Below are 16,380 nucleotides of genomic sequence, written 5' to 3' on the forward strand. Positions count from 1 at the left end.
TGCTGACCATCGTCCTTCTGTGGTATGTCAGTTACGAAATTCTGCATGTGTTTCCTAGCGTGCTTAATTGAGTCCGACAGAATGTGCTTCTACAGAACGGCCGGCCGGAGTGGCCATGCGGTCCTAGTCGCTACACTCTGGAACTGAGCGACCGCTACGGTCGCAGGTTCGAATTCTGTCTCGGACATGGATGTGTGTGATGTCCTTACGTTAGTTGGATTTAAGTAGTTCTAAGTTCTAGGCGACTGATGACCTCAGAAGCTAAGTCGCATAGTGCTCAGAGCCATTGCAACCATCTACAGAACGAAGTGTGAAATTTTATTACCAAAGTTTTCTACGACTTCGACGACAGTGTACGATATTCGCGAGAACACCCCCCCCCCCCCGCTCTGTGCCCCAAACGAAATCTGTTGCCGTCGTCAACTGGTAGTGCCAGTGAAGGTTTAGATAGTGACCAATCAGTTACGAAAACAGTACCTGATTTCACCATCACGACTGTGCCCGCTGCCTTCTCTGATAGTGACGCCACGCCTTAAAGTGGGCTGTCCTAGAGGAGACGGTAAAGGGGTCTGCTGCACGCTCAAAGGGATGGGTCACTGTATATAAAAATACTGGTTATGAGGAAGCTATGGATTGTAGCAGGATGTGCGCAACAGAAAAAAATTTGCAGAGTGACAAATTGTAACATTTTATCAAGCTTGTGAAACAAGATATTTCTTTTTCTATCGCAAGAGATGAAATATTTAGAATGAGACACCTTGTTCCTGCAAGACCCATCACGTTCTTCAGTACTGAGTCGTGCAGCTGGAAACTTTCTGGAGGTTTCATCATCTTCATAACGTAAACGGTTGTTTACAACAATATATAGAGCCACACCCAGAAATAATGTTAGTTGCATTTCTGTATAGCTTTGGAAACTCTCCTGCAAGAACATCACGGAACCATCTTAATCCCGTAGTGTCAACTGCAGTGGAAAATGGCCTGTTAAATAATTTGAATTCGTTTTTTAGGTTACGTAGGTATTTACCTAGACAGGAAAGATTCGAAGACTTGCACAGTATTTCATTGATAAGTCGCGAAACACGAGTCTGGAGGTAATTGTTGTTAAACGCTAGGTTTTCTAAAAACGTTATGTTTCATGTAGCGAGCTGTCTTATAAACAGACGTAGTTTGTCCATGAATGCATTTATTTTGTCATGCATGCTGAGAATGAGCAGGGGCTTCTCTTGAAGTGACAAATTTGAGAAATTTAAGTCTCGTGACGTCAATGAGAAAGGAAAAAGTGCAACCCATTGTAATATGACGATTTTCTTCCGAATAGCAAAATCTACGTTCAGAACTTTGACTCTGTTAAGCCATTACACTGCACAATAACCCGGCACGCCACTACTTGCTGCATTGTGGTCTTAGAAGAATCCCCGAACTGGGTGTTATACCTTGTCGTCTCACAAAATACATATCATGACCTTCATGACGTCAACATATTGTGTTTTGGGCAAAGGGCCTCCTGGTGGGTAAACTAGTGAGTACTTCTTAAGTCTTTCCCTAATTGAGACTTGATTGTTTTTTCATACGTGACAAAAATCCTTACTGACTCCAAAGCTCCATTTGTCGTCCCCTGACAAACACATGAATTCACAATCCACCTCATATATATTGCGACCTGTGTTTGTGTAATGCATAGTTGTTACATCTAATAGTTCATGAGCAACCTGTAGTTCAGAGCCAAAACCTCGCACAAATATTGCAAGCTGTGCATCGCTTGTTACATCGGTGGCTTCATCAAGTGCTAATAATAATCAACGGAAGTCTGACCTTTCTCCTTCTGTTGGTTTTCCAGATCCGTACTCATGTCTTGTGCCTCGGATCTGACGAGCAGCTGTTTGCTTGGAGAGCGTTGAGCACTCTGCGACGACCAGCATGCACGGCTTGAACAGGGCCTCCCCTGGAAATGACACGCCACTTACTGCAATGATGGCTGTAACTTTGTATCTTGCTCGTAGTACTGCATTAGTCCGTTTCTCCTCTCCGTCAGCCGTGTAAAATTTATTGCATAAGACGTAAGCAAAAACTGAAACTGAAGCATACCAAGGACGTGCATAAAGTCTACGCTACGATCTATTTCGGCCACAAAATAACATGTTGCTGAACTTCACACTTCAGTAGGGTAAACAATTGCTTTGTGGCATCGCTGTCAACCTAACCAAATATTGTGGTTGAAGGGACACGTTGTGGCACGGGATATTATAGAGACCGTCTTATGGCATACTAGTCACTGAGGCAACGTATTTTTTTTTCAACATACAAGAATCGTTCTTCCAAACAAAGGGAAAAGCGCAACGGACTACTTCGAGACTTCGTGACTATGGCCACGTTCAGCACAAAGTGTGGGGCGTTGATAAATGCTAAGACGCCAATCCCCAGCTGTGCACCCAGTGGAGCACGCCCCGTAGTCACGTACTGCAGCGGGACTAGCTGACGGTCGCCTGCCAAACTGCGCCTGCCCGTGGGTGAGTTGTGGGGCGCACACGGCCGCCAGCCAGCTTTGGATCAGCCTACTTAAACACCTGGCAGGGGGTATGACTGCTTCATTGGCCTTGATATTTAGCTTCTGCCAGTTGACATTGCCCTACCCTGGGACGTTCGAACGTGAAGCCCCCCTCCTGCACAGAAATAGCGCGCTGCTCCAATTACCGGTTGAGTCCAGGCAAGGGTCCCGATCATTTTCAGTCTTATGAAGGGGATTTCTTAAAAAATACGAAATATCATAACAGAATCTGAACCATTGAAGAAAGAAATGCAAACACACAATATAATGGTCAATGGAAAGAAACCGGTACACTGGAGTTCCAGAGCTTGGGATTGGTAAGCACCATCATTCCTCTGTCACAGTAATCTCTAGGTGTGCTTCAGCGACCACTGTGTGGCACTGTGGAGGAACGTAGTGTGTCAGAGGAAAAATGAATTTCGGCTTGACCATTTGGACTGTGGGGATGGTAAAAATCTCTATAAAGAACCCGTCAATCTCAAGATGTGCTGCACACTGATGAGATGCGTAGCTGATGAGATGGAACAGTGATTAGCGGGCAACCTCTGGGGAACCTGCTTCAGCTCAGTTGTATAAGACTTACTTTGGCACATGGGGCTCTGTCTAGATGGACTTTTATTTCCTTTGCTGTTTGTGGGACCGAGATGGACGCTTTGAATTTCTTTTTTCCACCTCATTGTGGTATGAGTGGACTGTTGGTAGGTGCAATCAAATAAGAGGGGTCGTGTTGACAGTCCTCCAGATTTAGGAATGTTTCAGAATTCTGGCGTTATCAGTAACAGATGCATTCTGCTGGTCAGAAAGTGTTCTTACTGGTTAAAAGGAAAGAGCGAAGCTTTGAAAAAGTCTCACCTTCTTACTTTCAAAAGAACTTAGATGGGGTTGCAGGTCCATTAAAATCTGTTAAATGGTTACTGATGGTCGAAACCTCAAGTCCCCATAAGTGACAAAACCTGTAGAAGGCCAAAAGCCTTGAGGAATATGCCATTGAGACTAAGCTCTGTACCACCTTAAACTGTAGCAAAATTGTTGTGACATGTAGGGACCTTGTGAATATCCACAAAGAAGACCTGAAAGTTGTGTGAGCCCAAGAAGGCACAGCAGATGTGCAGAATATCATGAAAGGGATGGTAGGGAATCAGATCAAATCAGACTCGTTCACTCACTCTTTCAATAGCCTGAAACTCCAAGGGCATACTAAGGTATGTTTTCTTTGTTTAAACGTGTAGCCCAATGTCCCCAACCCAATTCACTGTTTTAAATGCACTACGGATACACCACTCTTGGATGTTAGGGAGAAGCCACTTGTGGCCAATGTTGTAAGGCTGCCCATGAAGGAGTCAGACGCTCATCTCCTCCAAAGTGAATGAACTGCTCTGTGCCTCACCCTGTCTCGAGTACGGACTAATGGAAGATACAGAACACCAAAACTGCAAAATGGATCACCTATGGCGAAGCCAAAAAGATTTATAAGGCCATTCACCCCCAACCTTCGATGCCTCCTTTGCTGTGGTTGTTAAACAGCCAGTTCATAAAAAATGATGCTGCTACACAAAGGGAGATTGCTAGTGTCAGCATTAGTACCCACATTTGTCAGTATACTTGTGCTGTTCCAGTCACTTCAAACTCTTTCCTGCTACATCAGACAAGATTGTGGTAGCCGACATTTTGGAGCTCCCTGCTCCTCCAAAGGTTCAGTCTGGTCCACTGCCCAGTATTCTCACAATCACTGCTCCAGTTGTGGCTTCAAAATCTACTGAGGGCAAAAATCAAAGGTCAAGAGCCCACTACTGATAGAGTTGGGAAGTGAAAGTCTGACGATATCGTCGCCGTGATTCTTCTGTAGAGATAATGGACTTCAGTGTTGAACAGGGACCATCATTAGCCAGAAGACTGGACTGAGACTCCACTCATTATGGGCTCTCCTACCAGCTGAAAGACATGGTCAATGTGTAGTCCACATGATAAATGACTCCAATAGTACAATGGAACATAAATCAATTCAGGACTCAAATTTAGGAACTGAAACTCCTGGCACAGGCACATCTGCTCTTCTTGTGTTTACAGGTAACATGTTTCAAAGCAACTGATGCCCTTGTGCTATGGGGCCATACCCTCCACCGAAAGGATGACCTGACTGGGTAAACAGCCAAGGGAGGGGTTGCTATGATGTCTCAGGAGCTGTGCAGCCTTAACATAGGCAGTCTCACTCATTTCAAAGCTGCTACTGGGTCGTCCTCATCCATCGACCTCCATTTCCGCGCTTCATCCCTTGCTGACTCAGCACACTGGGAAGCAACTGACGACCTTCGTTGCAGTGACCACTTACCACTGTGGATACTCTTACTGGATGAAGGATTGCTGAACAGAAGCCACCAAAATCGATGGCCAGCAGGGCTAACTGCATGCTGTTCAGCCAACTGGCCGTTTTTGAACGCTGCAGCAGTGTCAAAAAAATGGGTAGAGCACATCACATGAGTGACCCATCATACTAGACTTACCCAACACAAAGTGTTCAGGTCATCTTAGGAGGCGACCTGCAATCTGCAAGGGGCCTGTGGCTCTTCGACAGCTTAAATGCCGTATAACAGCAGACAACCACACGGACTTTTAGGTCACGAGAGCGAAGACTGGAAGAGCAATTAAGGAGATCAAGAAAAGGTCACAGAAAGCGTTCCTGGACTCTATCAATTGTTCCACTTGTTCTATAAAAATTTGGGAAGTCATTAGAAGGATCTCCGGTAAACACAGTCGTTTGTTACTAGGAGCGCTGCTGAAACAGGAATATCTCCAAACAACACCTAGAAAGAACGGTGAGACAATGACAGCATTTTTCTGCGACAATGGCCAATGGCAACCAGGATCCACTGTTTCACCACTAATGAGCGACTGCAGAGAGGGGCAAGTTGGACTTCAGAACCCACACTTCTGAGTTCTACAACTGCCCTTTGTCCATTTGGGTGCTGGAATCAACACTATCTGACACTCGTGGTACTGTACTCGATCACGACCAGATCCGGTAATATATGCTTCGAAATTTGCCAGCAGAGTCAAACGCCTCGAGCATTTTAATCCATATAGCAGACCGGCAGCTTTCCCAACTGGTTGAGAGAGGCTATTCTGATGACTCTTCACAAACCAGGAAAGGACCGCACGTGTGCCAATAGTTACTGGAGCGTGACCTTAGCGAGCTATGTAGGAACGACCCTGTCTGTCATCTGGTTTGTGAGACGCCTCAGCACGCCTCTACAAGGAAGGACAAGGGAGGCCTGGGGAAACAGGGATTGAACATCAATAGTTGATGTACATTTGAATTGCAATTTATTAAAATTACAAAATTTCACATAAATCAGTAAACTTAAAATGCAGGCCGCCAAAACCAGAGCGTATAGTTACCAACTTCTAAATTCAGAGCACTACAAGACAAAGATTACGTTAATGAAATTTACCAAATACTCTTTACATCAGTGAGCCTTTGAGAGAAAATTACATAATCTTAACGGTATAGTCTTTAAACAGATTCAAACAACTCTTACAAACTTTTAGCACTGCGTGAAATAATGTACACAAACTTACAGTAACATCCATCTGATTCTTAACTGGGCAAATGCAGTGACATTTAAATTAATTTAAAGAATGTTTTAAGAAAACGTATACAGCAACTGTAATATGAAATTTCAAGGTGAATATTTTGGATATACGAGTACAACAATGGTAATCAAAAATTTGAAGATTAAATTATTATGAACTATTCGGAGCAACCTTTTGGCAGTGAAATGGTTTGCACCAGGTGGTAGAAACCACGATACTCCACAAAAACGTGTAGCAGTAGCCCACATTAAGCAGTTCTAAAACATGCACAAGACTGTTATTACAAACACAATAAAATTAACAAGCTCAGTATAGCGTGGCAACAAACAGCTAAATGTCACAGTCTGGGGATTAGGTTTAGGGATTAGGTGCACCCCTTCCTTCAGTACCACTCTGTTTCACAAAATGAGATGAGACAAGCAAAAAAAGGGTGGTACCAGGTGATATAACAGAGGACTACAGTAAGTTAATATCGACTTTCTTCCTTTATAAAACGTAGAAATTGTTTTAGTTACCGGTCTTAAGTAGACAATACCATTAATGCTAAAAGAGCCCACGCTGGGCCAGCCATAAGGCTGGCCGCAAGTACACAGATGGAGCGTTAAAAATCACACCAAATTTTCTGCTGTTCTCAATGGCAAACTTAACTGAATGTTAGATTGTATGCCGTTGTATACTTGTCTCACCAAAGGAACAACGAAATACACAGCAGACATAAAATTAGAAGGATGTTTTACCATGGGAGGCTGAACTTTTTCAAAGAAACCAAATGGTTTAAATGGAATGACGATAAATAGTGGACAAAGATTTCTTTCAGAGGTCCACCCAGTTAAGGAGCATTACCCAGCTTCGCCCACCTTGCAAGCAACTGGGCTGGTATAACGTATGGCAACTGCTGTTACGACAGCGCTGCTGCACAGCTAAATGCAAGGCACAACTTCAACCTCCTCACCAGGAATTAAAGGTGGGACGTAAGCATGCAGCTTGCGATACCGTGGCGGCGCGTAGAGTAGAACTCTGGCGCAGACGGCAGTTTGCAGCAACAGTCCCTAGGCTGCGGTGGAAAAGGCTCCTCATCCCGCGACACCGCTAACTACGGCGGAACGCGGCCCACACGCCAGCCGTCGAAAGCGCAGCCGACAGCGTCGGACCGCCAGGTGTTCCGCACGTCTCACCAGCTTTCCATCTGAGAACCTCCTGCTCCTCAGCGGACTGACTGCGAGAGAGCGAGCCCGTTAGAGACCTCTTAGAAAGCGTCCTTTGACGCCCTCTTGGCAAAGGTAAGCGCACACCAAAGCCCCGTGCGATTGGTCGATTCGCGAAACAGATCAGTCTGGTTGTTTGAGACCAGGTAGCTCCTTAGCTGCTCTCAGAGTGGTTTCAGGATATTTCGCTCTACTGTCGACAACCTCACACTACAGGCGGCTCTTCAGCAGATTTTCCTGCGTTAACATCACTGTCTGTCTCTTCAGTTGAAACTTCCGGGCTGTGAGGCCGTGGTCGATGTATTAAATTTCAACCTGACGTTTCGTCTCCATCTGCGGGAGACATCTTCTGAGGTCGTCTGGCTACTACCACTGAGGCTCCAGGTACTCTCGCATTTATAGAGCGCATAGAGGGCACCACCATTCGTCACGTGATGTTGAAGGTATGCCTATGTTTGGAAGGCGTCATCATTCTCGATTAAGAGTAATCGATTGTCATTCTGTTGGCGCAACGTCGACATCCATATTTTGTCCAACTCTAAAACTTCCTCTTTTCTATTAAAATTGTTATGGTATTTGTGAATTTCTATTGCTTCTCTATACATGGCGCGCATGACAATGGGATGTTCGTGCTAGAACGCTTGTCTCATTAAAATTAATTTCGTGATTCCCATCTCGAAAAACATGCTCAGCTACGACCGAATTTTCGATGTGCCCCAAGCGACAGTTTCTTTTATGTTCGGCTAAGCGGGTGTTTACACTTCTTTTCGTTGTTCCAATATATACTTGTCCACAACTGTATGGAATTTTGTATACCCCAAGTATTGCTAGCGGATGTCGGGCGTCTTTTGCAGTTCTTAAATATTCCTTAACCTTCTTGGTGGGTCTAAATATTGTTTCGATCCCATACGTGGCCAGAACTTTCCCCACACGGTCCGTGACAATATTAATAAACGGTAGGAAAACTTTTCCAGTAGGTGACCGTTGTTGCTCTGGGCTTCTTACTACTTTTCTTCTTTAATGGAGGGCTCGATCAATTTCCTTGCTGGTGTATCCATTTTTGATGAAGGCTGACCGTAGGTGATTCAGTTCATCTTGAAAATAAGCATGCGCTCGATAAATGCGAGAGTACCTGGAACCTCAGTGGCAGTAGCCAGACGATCTCAGAAGATGTCTCCCGCAGATGGAGACGATCCGTCAGGTGGAAATTTTAGCTGAAGACAACACCGGTCGTGAAAGCCTACATTGTATGATCACTGTATATTCTTTGAGATTAGTAAGTTATATGACACTACTTGGAGACACAGTATACTCATGGAGCGCCACCAATAGCCTTCTGTGGTCACCTCCTCCTCTTCATACAGTCATTCCTGTCAAAGCGGTTCTTAGATCCTGAATTGGTGAAGTGCTCTCGGATCGTTTTGACGAGGTTAGTGATGTCGCTCAGGGCAATATTTTGATTGATGCCCTCTTTGCCCTAGCCATAAACTGTCTCCCATCCGCGATAAGGAGTCCCGTACAGTGCTCCTCATTTCTAAACGATTGGGTCGTTTTCTGTTTCTCCTTCAGTGTTGCAACAGTTGCATCTCACAATGTGGAGATTAGAGGAGTGGGTTCCAAAAGCCGATTTTCAGTTTTCTGAAATAAGTGTGTGTGTGTTCATTTTAATCGTTCAGTCTTATTTTCAGTTTACCTGACTTGCATTTCAGGAACTCCGTTCTAAGTTTTAAATACTCACTGAGTTTTCCCGGCCTCATTTTTGACTCCACACTATCCTATTTATGACACTTGAGAGACCTGAAAGCTACTGCACTGAGTATTGCAAAGTGTCTTAGCCACAGGTCTTGGGGAGCGGACAGGGCACGTCTGCTCCAGTTTTATACGGCTTTCGTGCGTTTGAGGCTATACTGTGAGGCCACAGTGCACGGGTGAGAGGTCGTTCTTACCTGAAGATACTGACGCTGTCCACCGTGAGAGGTTTGGGCTGTGCACAGGTGCTTGCATATCGAGCCCCATACCCAGTCTCTGAGCTGAGGCTGGGATCAGCCGCTCACGATCCGACGGGAGCTGCTCGCGGTGGGTCGGGCATCCGAGTTGCCTGCAGCTCTGAATTCACCTGCATACCGCACTGTTGCCCATCCATCTCTGGAATGCCTTTTCTCCAATCGTCCACGAGTAGCGATGCCGTTTGGGACCCTCCTGCAGTGTGCGTTTGAGTCTCTTGGAGTGGAGCAGGTACAACCATAAATACAGTGTTTTAACCACCTGCCACCCTGGTTACTGCAGAGGATCAGATTCATTGCAATACAGGAGAGATTGCACTCTTGCATGTTTTTAAAAGATTATTTTATGACATTTTAATTGAGTACCACGCCTCTACAGCTGTCTCTGCGGATGGGTCGCAACAAAGGGACTCCTTTCATTGTTTTGTTGTTTTCCCTGTTCTTGCCCTCGAGGTCTGACTGCGTCGAGATTTTACTGCCTTCGATGCGAAATTATTTGCGATCTTGCGGGCACTGGAGCAGGTGACATGTGCTTCATGTGCTAAATTCCTTGTCTGTTCCGATTCCCTGAGCGCCCTTCACTCTCTACAACGTTTGTACGCAGCAGATAAAGTAGTCCAGAATCTCCAGAACGCCCTTCGCCACCCACAACGGCTGCAGAAGGAGGTGTCTTTCTGTTGAGTACCAGTGGACATGGGTATTGCGTGGAACGAAAGGGCAGATGTAGCAGCCAAGGAGGTGTGTCACGATGCTCAGTTAGTTTGGTGCGCCATCCCCCTACGTATTGTCGCCTCAAAGTTGAGATACAGAGTTTTGCATCGATGGGAGGATGAGTGGCCGAAAGTGATAGACAATAAGCTCCGTCTAGCAAAGCCCACAATGCGCTGTGGCGGATCTTCTTGCAACCATGTCGATGGGACAAATTCCTCCGCACTCGTCTCCTACGACGCACTGCTTCATTTCTCACAGAGAGGACCTTCTAGTGCACGGTGCTTGGCCGTATAGACCATTGTGCACCACATGTTGTTAGACTGTGTTCTATTTTCCGACCAGCGGGCAGCGGGAAATTTGCAAACGTTTTGAAAGGATACTGTTAATTCTTTAGTTACAGAATTTTGTGTTGAGTAAAATTCTGTGTAATCTTAAGACTAGTTACATAACGTGTAGACGTTTAAATAATACTTCGTCAGTCGTGCATCATATTGTACCTCGAAACGGTCTCTTTACTATGGAGCACGTGGTATCGGCAAATGGAGAGAGTTTCCTTAACATATTAATAGTTTCCTCTGCCTTGAAATGGAAAATTAGTGTTGGTTGCCAATAACTTCTCTTTCGGTACGTTTCCAACTTGTGCCTGGATTTTGAAACACATCTTCTTGATTTCATTTCAATTACAGATTATTTGTATGTGGCGGAGCAATATAGAACACGTACACTATTAAATACAGTATTACTAAAATTTCCTGGATAGCAATACTTTTGAATTTGAATACAATTTTTGTTCCTAGGTACATGAGCTTGCTGTAGCGTGGAACGCTTTTTAACATATGGATAAACCTTAGTTGTAGGAGTAATTTCTGTAATTTCAGAAGACAAACTGCAGCAGAGTTAAATTTGGTGCTGTCATGTCAAAACGGAGCTAGAAAATATGTTACACTTTATATTAAAGGGTTACGTGAACAGTGTTCTGAGCTACAGCACTCTACACCGATCATAATGTTCATGATGAGTATACAAGAAAAGGTCTGTCACAAGTCTGATGTTGTTTAATAGTACCTGAAATGGTAAAATACATTTTAATTTGTAGTCTACTGTAGTTATAGATTCTCGTCTATATAAATGTTTTATATATATGTTTTATAAACATGACAGCAGAGTGACCATTTTAGTGGAATAAGGGAATGAGAAGGCGACGAGCGATGACAAACTCTCCACGTACTTAGTCTTTTACGGCAAACTAGTCGGACAACTTGGCTTTTGTTAAGACCAAGTGGCGGTAATCGTCTCCAAATGCATTACATGGAGTGCCGACTCTCATCGACGCGTTGCCCGGATATCCCTACACACAGACTTTACAGCGTCGGAAGCGACACGTAGTTTCGATCGTGTGGTACACATTTTTCATCCAAGAGACGGCTCACAGCTACTGCCAGCAAGTGTGACACAGATGTATAGCGCGCTTCGGTATTCATCGTTCTTTGTTAAGGTTATCGCTATTCATGTACTCCTATACCGTCGTGTCCGACATTTGCATTCGCTTCTCCGTTCCTCATTTTTCAAAACTTTTCCCGGTCCCCGTTTTTAATGGTATTTTCCTGTCTCCATTTCAGATATTACAATGAATAGCTGACAGTACTGCAAAGCCATCTCGCTCCGCAGTGAATTCTGAATGAAATATTACTACAAATGTCTTCTATGCAACTTTACCCACTGCGAATTAAATGGGAAGCGAAAACGCCAATATGTTTTCAAGCAAAGGACGTCCATAGCCGAGCAGATAACACCGCAACAAAACATGCCAACTACTGAGAAATACGAATATTTTCAAAAATGTTTAAATACCATGTTCCTGACACTTGTACTTTTACCATAAAACTTGAACTTCATTGCAAGCTCTTACGACTTGAAATGGTTTGTTTCACAGGAGATTGTTCTGCGGATGAGATTCTGTTATTTACACTACATTATAATATTGTCTCCCCTTTAAAGATAGGGTTTATTGTTAAAATATACATAGTATGATAAAATTATTGTTTTTACTTACAAAACGCGCAAATTTACTTGCAAATAAACATGTCAAAAAGCTACTTCGGCTCCTGCCTACCTGCAGAGGACATGTGAGCTTAGATTCGAAGCTAATCAGGGAATAGAAGATTAAGCCTTATGAAATAAAAAAAGCACAGAAAAAGTTGTAAAATAAATTTCATCTACAACCAAAGTAAAGGCAGTCTGTTCGAAAGTGAATTCAGAATCTGTTGCCGAGTATTATTCTATATCGCGGTGGCTCATCCCGTGCGTCTGCCATCTGTGTATACATCTGCATCTATATGATTACTCTGAATTTCACACTTGAGGGTGGGCAAGGCAAGGGTTCATGCAGTGACTTTCAGACTGTTTCTAAACTGTTTCACTCTCAAATAGCGTGTGAAAAACTTACATCTTTCCCGCGATTTATTTTCCTTATTTTGCTACGCTGGTTATTTCTGTCTATGTAAGTGGGAGTCAACACAGTATTTAGACTTTCGATAGAAAAAATAGGTGATAGGAATTTCGTGAAAAAAGTCTCGCCGCTACGAAAAACACATTTATTTCAGTAACTGCCAGCCCAACTCGTATATCATATCAGTGAGATTTTTTCCTGTATTCCACGGTAATGGAAAGGAGCTGCTCTTTGTTTAACATTTTAAATGTCCTCTGTCGGTAATGCCTGGCAAGGATCCCACATCACGCTGCAGTTTTGGAGAAGAGGGCAGCCTCTTCAGTAGTTTTGTTGCTTCGTCTAAGCGTTCTTCAGCCTCTTGTTCGCTTCCCCATAACACTTCCTATGTGACGGTTCCAGCGAACGTTGTTTGTAATTGCAGTATTTAGGCACTTCGTTGAAACTGTCCACAGAATCCTGGAGCCGCTGCTGCTGCTCAGCCCCCTCCGGCACCTGAACGGCTGTCATCCAGACAGTGAGCAGAGGCCGCTGCCGCGAGTTCCAGATGGTCCACAGCGTGTCCAGTTGGGTTCACGTCAGCAGACACCGCAGGCTATTCCATTATGTTCATATCTGGCTACTGCAGGAAGGTGCTCTCGGCGTTCGTGTTGGGTGCTTGTGCTTTACGTTTTTGGAAGTCGAAACTATTGCTGAAATGTTACTATAACGCTGAACAATAAGTCTGGTATTGGTGTTCAGATACTGCATTACCCTCAAATTACCATCGATGATGTTGAGGTTCGTCTGACACCCACACATGACAGTAAACAAAAACATGATTGTCCCTGCTGACCCTGTGGGATGGCATGCTGAGATATGCATGGGTAGGTGCATGTCGCTGCCTGCAACTATCACTAGGCGTTAGGAAAATTTTTCCCTTTAGTCTGTTAAGAGAAATCGACACCTTTGGACCAACTCCTAGCCCAGGTTCTCACTGCCTACCTTCCCCCCACACCACGATGCTCAGTATCTGTGCTGTTGTGCGTAATGGACACCCAGAGACGAATGTGAGATGTGGACGCGGTTGCGTGGACGCAGCTATCCCAGTCACCTCCAGAAAGTCAGAGAGCAGTTTTGTAGCACTCTCCTCGGAGTACCTATGATCTTTAACCTGCACATAACGGTCATCATGTGGTGTTGTTGACTGCGACCGCTGTAAGGCAGTTCCTCTATATGCTGTGCCTCATGAAAGTAGCTCAATTCTCGAATGACATTGCTGTTGTGTACGCGAGTTCGGCAAGCATGTGCTGATAGACCTTTCGCCATGTGGACATGGCCTAAGCTCTAAATGACTTTTCAAGATGTTGTTCTGACAGAATGAGGGCTGTACACAAGTTGTAGTATCCCACTTAGGACTGAGGCACAGTGATAAGTGCGGCTGGTCTCGGCGGAGGTTCGAGTCCTCTCTCGGGCATGGGTGTATGTGTTTGTCCTAAGGATAATTTAGGTTAAGTAGTGTGTAAGCTTAGGGACTGATGACCTTAGCCGTTAAGTCCCATAAGATTTCACACTCATTTGAACACACACACACACACACACATATATTGTAAGTAGGCTGTTTAGGTTTTTTTATTGGTAACGCCGCCGCCACGTAGCGCTCTGTATGAAAATCACTGGCTGTACCGTGTGCAGTCGGTGGCTGGTTGGCATTGTTGTAATACTCGCCATTGTAGTGTTGGGCAGCGGCAGCTGGATGTGAACAGTGCGTAGCGTTGCGCAGTTGGAGGTGAGCCGCCAGCGGTGGTGGACGTGGGGAGAGAGATGGCGGAGTTTTGAAATTTGTAAGAATTGCTGTCATGAATTGAGATATATATATATATATATATATATATATATATATATATATATATATATATATATATATATATATAATGACTATTAAGGTAAATATATTGTTTGTTCTGTATTAAAATCTTTCATTTGCTAACTATGCCTATCAGTAGTTAGTGCCTTCAGTAGTTAGTGCCTTCAGTAGTTTGAATCTTTTATTTAGCTGGCAGTAGTGGCGCTCGCTGTATTGCAGTAGCTTGAGTAACGAAGATTTTTGTGAGGTAAGTGATTTGTGAAACGTATAGGTTTATGTCAATCAGGGCCATTCTTTCGTAGGGATTTTTGGAAGTCAGATTGTGTTGCGCCAAAAATATTGTGTTTCAGTTTAAGCACAGTCGTGTAACAATTTTTCTAAGGGGACGTATGATATGTCGACCCTTAGCCAAGGATACCTCACTGGAATCTTCTGATTTTTTCTTGTAGTTTGTGTAATTAGTGTAGCTTTTGTTTATTGCTAGCGCGTAATCATAGAGAGAATTTCCTTTGTAGTTGCAGTCTTTCATTGTTGTACAGTAAAACAGTTGGGGCATGCATGTAGATCTGCACCAAGTATTTCGCAGCTGCGCTTGCAATTAACGAGATATTATTTTCAATGTTATGTTAATGTGTTTTCTTGTTTTGCTCTTCAAATTGTGCTTTTTTGTGTTGTCGTGTGAAATATTGTGACTATAATGGCGTGTGAAAAACGTAATACTAGGCTCCAAAGTAAGCTGAGAAATGACAGTGAAGACGAAAGCAGTGTGTTAGGGCCACCGAGTAATGAATTAACTAATGTTCAAAGTAGTAATTTGGTAATTGTACATAGGGAAATGGAGCGGGCTGCAAACAATGGTGTAGACAGTGAAATAAGTAGTGAACAGGGAACAATTATCGATCGATCAGTCGGCAACAGCTCGCCTCAGGATACCGAGATGACAGGACACAATCTTGCAAATACTGTAGATTCAGGTTTTGCGTCCTCACCGTTTTCTCAAATAAGTCAAGACACATTTTCTGTTTTTGAAACTGCGAATATTGCCGGTGCAAATGCATTGCCGAATAGCACTAAGGAACATGTTTCAGACACCAGTGCATTGTTATTACAATTAATGCAACAAATGGGACAAAAGCTTCAATAGTTAGACACAATGGAACAAAATCAGAGACAAACACAGCAAAAGCTTCTAAAGTTAGACACAATGGAACAAAATCTTCAAAAGTTAGCAAAATCTTCGGAAGTTAGACACCACACTTAAACAAACACGTGAAGATTTAACTACTGAGTTACATGACATTGAATCGAAATGTAAAAAAAATCTGTAATGACGTAAAAACACAAATTTGTGAGCATTTCCAACCTATTTTTTCGCGGCATGAAAACGCATTACAGAATCACGAAGCAGCCATAAAAGAATTGCAAACTGTTGTTCGTGAAAATCACGACACCTTGCAAGCTAAAATGGACTCAGTTGCATCCACCGATTCGGTTAAGCAACTTGCAAGAACTCAGGAAAACTTAAAGGACACAGTAGATTCGATTTCAACACAAATGGACACTCTGAAACTTGGTTCAGAAAAACACACTGAGGAAATGTGTTCACTACCGGAGAAAGTAGCCGAACTTTCGGATCAGTTCACTAATTTATCTACGAAGGTAGATGATAATCTGAATGACACAAAACCGGTAGTCTTTAATGACACAGAAGAGTTCGAACAAATTAGGAAATTCAAACAAAATCAGAATCAAATTAATACGCAACACCAACACAAGATCAGCTGACACAGGTAATACAAGAATTACGTATTTCAGAGGACACTCGCACTCCAATACTGGAAGAGGGACATAAAAATACGGAACTGCCACAAAATAACAACACAGGGCACTTTGGAGATTATGAAAGAAATTGACAAAGTACACCGAATTTTGAGATGGAACCGCCGAAACGACGTAACAATGACCGATATGCCACCCGCAGACACGATGATTTTGACTATAAGCTGTTCATTACTACACGTAAATTCAAA

Source organism: Schistocerca gregaria, chromosome 5 (genome assembly GCF_023897955.1).
Source record: "Schistocerca gregaria isolate iqSchGreg1 chromosome 5, iqSchGreg1.2, whole genome shotgun sequence".
In the NCBI taxonomy this organism is placed as follows: domain Eukaryota; kingdom Metazoa; phylum Arthropoda; class Insecta; order Orthoptera; family Acrididae; genus Schistocerca; species Schistocerca gregaria.